Consider the following 8,008-nt stretch of genomic DNA (forward strand, 5'->3'; position numbering starts at 1 on the left):
GCGAATACGGTGGGTGCGGTAAAATATCCCCCTTGAGCTTTTTCAAATATTTTTTTCCTACTTTTGCCGCATAAGGCCGACCGTTATCACGCAGAAGAATAACTTTGTCATGTCTTTGCTCCATTCCGGCAGTTTTTCTCGTAATGCACGGCTCAAACGAATCAATTGTAGCCTGTACCGATCGCCCGTAATGGAATCGCCAGGTTGTAGCAGCTCATAGTATACAAAACCATTCTTCATTCATCATTCTTTAAACGTCAAAACCATTCCCTACATGATTTATCAGTTGGAGCATTGTCACCATAAACTTCTACAAGCATTCGATGTGCTTCAGTTGCACTTTTATTCCAATTAAAGCAGAAACATAAAACTTCCCGCAAATGCTGCTCAGTTACCACAAAATTTGACATATTCAACAAAGTAAAAAACATGGTTTTTGTATGAAACTCAAAGCGATATAAACTGAATATTATTGACAGATGTCTAACCTCTCTGAAACCACCGAAATCAGCCGTCACTATGAAACATTCATAAAAGCCAGAGCCATCTTTTGAAAATGGACCGAACTAATTTGTACTCCCAATAATTATTAAGTTGAGAGAGAGTGTGTGATCAAACAATATAATCAAGCGGTTTTATACCGGGGCAATTGGGAGACCATACAGTTAGACGAAATGACCCCTAAATGTTTGCTGTCCCACTCTTGAGCAGCGCGTGTGGTATTAAGAGCGCTTCTTTTTGGAGGCAGAGAAATTCCACTTATACACACTCTTTAATTAAAACTTTTTTGAAAACGTCAGTTTTATATTATCGGGCATTGATTTTTAATCCCTTTTTAAAGAAAACTAACAGGAGTTTGAATCTCTTTGAATTAGCCCCAAACCCTCAAAGCCATTTCAGACGAAACATTTTTATAACGCAGATCATAATGCTAGACTTCGGGGATGTATAATCAATAGAAACTAACCATATTTTATCATTTTGTGGGTTAACCGTAAAACGAATAGTTTCTTGTCTTAAAGGGCAAACTCGTTTTCAGTGTGCTAAGCTAGAGATTCTACCACACTCTGCCTCTTTTTCTTCTTAGCAAACTCTAAAATTCAGAGGATTTTGCTCTTTCTATAAGTTTTGAACTTACGGTCTTTTCTCAGAATGTTTAACATTGATATCTTGAGATCGAAGGCTAGCTCTGTAGCAGATGTTCGTCCGATTCGTCGCATCTTTTCCCTGAACCTTTTTACAGTTTCTTTTGTCAGTTTCGTTGTATCATTTCCCTGAATATTTTACAGGATCTTTTGCCCGTAAAGTCTGCTAGATTTTCTTCCGTCATAGACTGAGAACATCTCATTATAACATCTGAAAGTTCTGTAAATAAAAATCTCTCTTTACCCCTCGGGGGTTTTCAAGTCTCTAAAAATTTGCCCAGCTGCTCTCCGCTGAGGAATTTACTCATCACTACTTCCCTAAATTTCGTCATTCTATCAACGTGAAAAAATCATAAGTAGTAAAACATATAAGTTTGCAATAGCTTACACTAAATTTCTCAAAAGCTATTAGAATTAAAGCAACAATTATATAATTTTAAACATCCTTCAAAAGTTGTATGAGAGCGTTTTGGTCACGGTGTGCTTCATGTTATAACGTGCACTGAAATCTTAAATTCTGTACAAATGTTTTCTTTTAACTGAAAAAATAAAATGAAAGCGTAAAAATATTCAAAAATATTTTCAAACGGTATTAAATTTCCTCAGATTTCTGGACATTTTATGGGTAGTTTTCACTTTTTCCTGGGTCGTAGGAATCCTGTTTCATTTTTAGGTTCTGCGTAGAAGTAAGTCGCTGCCTTAAAATATAAGAGGAAGTATTATTATTATTGCAGATTCTATGGTAATATGTTTTTTCTTTACTTTGTTGCTTAACCGTAGCTGATTGTGGTCGTTTCAATAAATAAATAAATAAATTTAAAAAGCGCGCAAACTTATTTATAGCTAATTTTAGTTGTAAATAGTTAGCAATTTCGTTTTTTAATTAATATGTTACAATTTGTACATTTTTACAGCAATTTAAAAGGATTTTTTTGGAGGTGATAAATAATTGTAATAGAGAATTCATGTTCAAAATTATTTCATCCATGGTAGTTACGAAATAAGCGTTTTCTTATGCCGACTTCACATGATCAATAAATATTACCTGCAACTAAATTACCAACGTCATACTGAATTAATTATTTTTTTTAAAATTAAGAAAAAGTAAAATGTTTTAATTGCTTATTTCTGGGAGATGAATAATTCCATATTTGAGAGGTGATGAATAATTCAGTTAGAGAATTCATGTCAAAAATTAATTACTTCAATTGTTATTTTAAAGTAATAATTTTTTTCTTCCTACTTAATAGGATTAAAAAGTATTGCTTGTAACTAAATTATATACTTTATACTAAATTATTTATTTTTTTGAATTAAGAAAAAGTAAAATGTTTTTCATTTCCTATTTCAGTAGTTTGTGCAGCCGATAATCAGCTAGAATTTGTAATTGTTTTCGTAATATCATTTGCAACGAAACATTCAATTTTTCTTACTTTTAAATGAATACATTTTCACGGGATTCCGTCGTCCAGTGAAATATCTGGAAATTTGCAACAAAAGTATTTGAATTATTATTTCATTTGAAAAGATTATTAAGAAAAATAGCACACTTCTAAAAACATTAAATTTGTAATGTCTGCACTTTAAACTGTAACATCTTCAACTTCTTTATCGCGCCGCAATCACTTTCAGTTAGCAGATATTTTTTGTATAAGTTAAACCATTGCAAATGGCTAATCACTATTAAGAATTATTACATTGAAGGATAATACAATATGATATTTATAACCCTATCGTGGTTTCAGCAAATATAGCCATACTTTTAGGCTGCAATCGTTCAGTATTATCTGTAATTATTAAAAAGTTTTTAATTTTAAAAAGTTTCATATTTAAAAAAATTTAAAATGATATTTTAAATCCATCTAATAAGCTAAATGTGTAAACATTTTAGCATTTTTCTAAAAATTTAGTTACAGGCTGTGGGAAGTTCTAGTTGCAGGAATCCTGTTTTATTTCCAGTTATGTATCAGAAGTAAATATCTACTTTAATATAAGAACGTGCACAATTTACATCTACTGCAATATCCATTTTAATAAGGTATTTTTTGTTATTACCACCTTATAATCATTTGTACGTTTTTTTATTATACTGTTAGTTGATGTTTATTATGAAACTGATCAGATTTCTAGTTAATTTTACTAAGAAAAAAATACCAATTTATTGAAGTGAAATTTCCATACATCAGAATTTCAACACTAATTTTAAATTAAACATTTTTATTTGCGGTATTGAAAAAACCGTATCACATAACATGATCTCAATAATGCTTAGAACATTATTAAAAGTTGAATAACTTTTTTTTTTACTTTGTGACCTTCACATGCTTTGTATGCATTACCTAATAGTGGATATAATTAAGAATCAGTCTATATAATGTATTTAAATGTTTTCGATAAAATCATTGAGCAGATTGTTTATTATGATAGAGCTTAAAATTACTAAAATTATTTCATTTTTGTTACTTGCAAAAGTCTTTTTACTTAATTCTAGAGATGATTTTATTGTAAAGATAATTTTGAGATATTTTTTATTTGTAGGCTAAATATTTGAAAAATCTGCAAATAACAACTTATTACTTATTTCTTATTTTTAAAAAGCAAAATCTATATAATTTTTTAAATTTTCTGTCTTATGATACCATTGCAAAATATGTTCCGTACTCCAATGTGAATCACTGTAATAGTTATCATCACGTAATTCTACATATCAACTATTAATTATGAAAAAAATAAGTTGAAACAACTTGGTCTAAAGTAAATAAAAACAATTGTATAAATAGCAATAGTAAAGTAAATATTTAAAATTTTATAAATTAAACTAAACTAATGAAATTAAAATATTAAAGAAACACATTAAAGTAATAAAATAATAAATAAAAATAAAAATAATGAATAAATAAGAACAATAAATAATTAACAAAAATTAAATAAAAATATAACAGTAAAGTTCAAGATACAGTTAGATGCCTTTAGAATTGTATCAAATATATCAAAAATCCGAGAACATTTGCAAAAAACGACTAAAATTCGGTCACCTATTGATTAATCTCTGCAGAATTGTTTAGTAAGCATCACTCTTCGGAAACTAACTGGTTCTATATACAGGATATCTGCTAGATTTTAGATTTTAAAATTCATGACTTTTCATGACTTTCCATGACTAATTGCAAGAACTTTTCACGCCTTATAAAAATTACTATTTCCTCCCGACAAAAACAGAACAATGAATTTAAAAAGTATTATAATAACGTTAATTGAAATGATAGGTATAATCAAAACTGCTATACTCTGCATCTTCGCGTTTATTGATTTTAAATTTAAATACAGAGTAAGGAAAGAGTTGAAGCAATAAAATAGCTGGAAAAAAAAGCAAATAATTTTTTATCTGCAGAATCATATTCTAAAGATACTTTTCTTGTTCATCGGAAAGAAAAGAAATACTCCGGATTTTTCTGTTCTCATTTCGGAATAGTTGCAATTTTAAATTTATAAAATGAAGAAAATATGAAAAATTCTGAAATTACAGAAGTTTAAAAGGGAATTCGCTCTAGAAATGATGTTTTTCCTTTCATCTTGTGAAAGAACACCATAATTTTTAAAGAATAGGATAAAAACATTTTATATTTTAATAAAATATGACTGAGAGGGGAGATTTTGTTACAAATTCAGATATTCGGAGCACCATGAAATCACAGGGGGGGGATAAATTTTATTTTTAAAATTAGATTTGTCGGTGACCTAAATCCATGACTTTCCTTGATTCTTAAAAAAATAGTTAAAATCATGACATTTCACGACAAATTTTGCTCAGTGCCTAAATTCAGGACTTTCCACGATTTTTCATGATTTCCAGGTGGGCAGATACCTTGTATATATTAAAAAAATATTCAATTTTAAAATGATTACATTGGAAATAAATAAAATTTTCTCCCAAGATCAAATAAAAAATTTGCAATTAATATGAAATAAATAAAGATTAATATACATCAATAAATGTACAAAACCGATAAGTAACCCCAAAACGATAAATTATTAAGAAAAAGAATGAAAGAACAATATATTAACAAGTGATCATATATTGACATAAAAAAAAAATTGTTTTATTGCTAACAATTACACAATTTCATCTCATCATTAGAACTTAGCAATTGATACAAAAGTTCACTTTTGAAACCCCCAAAAGTTTACGAAACCCAGAGGACCGACTTAAATTCCGGCAATAAAATTGTTGATCGTGAAATATCGAAATATTTTAATTAATGAGATAAATATCAATAATTCTGTATCTACTAATTCTATTTAAATGCTTTTTTTAAAAAAACAAGATCAAATAAAAAATTTGCAATTAATATGAAATAAATAAAGATTAATATACATCAATAAAAGTACAAAACCGATAAGTTATTAAGAAAAAGAATGAAAGAGCAATATATTAACAAATAGTCATATATTGACATAAAAAAAATTGTCTTATTGCTAACAATCACACAATTTCATCTCATCATTAGAACTTAGCAATTGATATATACAAGTTCACTTTTGAAACCCCCAAAATTTTTCGAAAACCAGAGAATCGTCTTTAATTCCGGCAATAAAGTTGTTGATCGTGAAATATCAAAGTATTTTAATTAATGAGATAGATATAAATAATTCTGTATCTACTAATTCTTTTAAAATGCTTTTTTTTAAAAAAACAAGTTTTACATGAGCTATTTTGCCTTTTCTCTTTTCTTTTTTTCACTTATAATGCTTTCTTTTAATGTAAAAAAGTAATTTCATATAATATATGGAGTATTTTAAATATATGGAAAATATTAAAATATATGGAGTATTTTAAAAAAGTATAACATATTTCAAACCTATCTTAAAGCTGCTAATATAAAGATTTCAGAATGTCAGATTCAATAACAGTGTTGCTATTAAAAACCCGTTTAACAATGCATCCTTATTTGCCGAATACTACAAAAAATCCAACGAATTTGAAATTCCACACTTTAAATATTTTACAATGACATTTAAATCCAAATTTTGCCAAGAGCCTATTATCATTTATGGACAAATATACCGTTCACACCGATCAATGTAAAATATTTCAAACTTTCGAAACTTTTGTAGACACTTTCTTAGTTTTGTAGAAAATTTTCTTAGTTGTAAAGTCTTATGTAAATTATAAATTAGGACAAACAGTATTTCATTTATTAATGGTAGTTCTTTATTGTTTCATATGAGTTACAGATGTGAAGGAATTTGCCAGCTGGTTCACTGAATGAGAAGACTTTAAATTTTAATTTGATGAAGCATCACAAATTTAAAAATATATAATATATAATAATACAGAATTGAGTAATACTACATAAATGAAAAAAAAAAAAAAAAACAGTTTAATTATTCCACTTTGGTTTGATAGGGCAGAGGAGTAGAAGTTGAAGTTGTTGTTTTCGTTCTTCTCACGTGATCATCTCTCTTCAGAGTTAGGGTTGAGATTCTCCTAATAGAAAAATATCTTTTGGTTTCTTTGACTTCAAAATTATGTCTTAAAAATCAGAATATTATAGTTAAGTTAGTTATTTACCTATCTATTCTTCTTTTTCTTCTTATTATTTTAGTATTAAGCAAAATTTATCTCCCCTGCATTTTGGCTTATTAGCTTTTAAGATGTGTTGGCTTCTTAGCCGTTCTATATAACATTAGAATATCTAAGATTTATTTGGTTATTTAGGAGTCTAAATTTCTTGTGTTGGTACACATCATGTGTATATTTCTATTATCTCTTTTTCTATTCTTATATCTTCCTCTTAATATTTTTCTTTTTGGGAGAATTCTCAGATCTGCTCCAAAACTGATGTCTGCGTGGGATACATGGTCTCAACAATTTTTATCTATCTACTCTTCGGGGGGTTGCCACGAAGTCAACACCTGGAATGAAAAAAGCAGAGTGTGGCAGCCCCTTTGGGGAACTATTTTGACTGCTAACACACTAAAAGTGAAAACATTCTGATATAAATTCATACAAATATTAACGATGCTTAAAATTTATAAGTTTAAATAAAGTCTTTTTTTTGTTTATACTGGTCATACTGCTATTCACTTATTTAGGGTACCTCTAAAATTTGCGTTATTGAATTTCTATTTCAATGCTCTGAAATTTTTGTTTTTAATTATATTGGGATTGCAAGAAAATGAACTTTTTTCCTCGAGATGAAGTAGATAAACTTTAAAGTTGTATTAAATATTGTTTTCAATAGAATGGTAGAATTTAATTTAAATAAAATCTAATGGCGCAAAATACTTGTTGCTCGTGAGAAATATTTTAGTATTTCTAAAAATATTCTCTTCACACAATTGATTTTTTAGTATCTCCACTTAATTCATAGCAATTTCTTTATTCCAATATCTTAGATTTCTGTTAGTTGTTTTTAGTGTTTTAGCAGTCAAAACAATATAACCTCGCCTCCTCGTATGGCGTTCCCTGGGCAACATTGTAATGACGGATGGTGATAAAAAGCAACAGGAGAAATAATTTTAAAAATTTTATCATGTTTTTAGAAATTTTTTAAATGAATTAATAAATGTCAAAAATAATTTCAAAATTTCAGCAAATGTCAGTTTTAGTAGAAAAAGAAATTTATTATATTACTAAAAATCATTATTATTAATAAAATAAACTACATAAAATAAATAAAGAATTCAAATAATCTTTGTACTAAAATACAGCAGTACACTTTAAAATTTTATTATTACTTTTTTTTAATTAATAGAAACAAAGAAAGGCTTATTTGAGGATTTTAAAAGACTTTTAAATTTATTTGAATTAAAATAATAAAATAGACATTTTCAGAAATTGTTTAATTTTTGCAAATATT

Source organism: Parasteatoda tepidariorum, chromosome 6, assembly GCF_043381705.1.
Source record: "Parasteatoda tepidariorum isolate YZ-2023 chromosome 6, CAS_Ptep_4.0, whole genome shotgun sequence".
Lineage (NCBI taxonomy): Eukaryota > Metazoa > Arthropoda > Arachnida > Araneae > Theridiidae > Parasteatoda > Parasteatoda tepidariorum.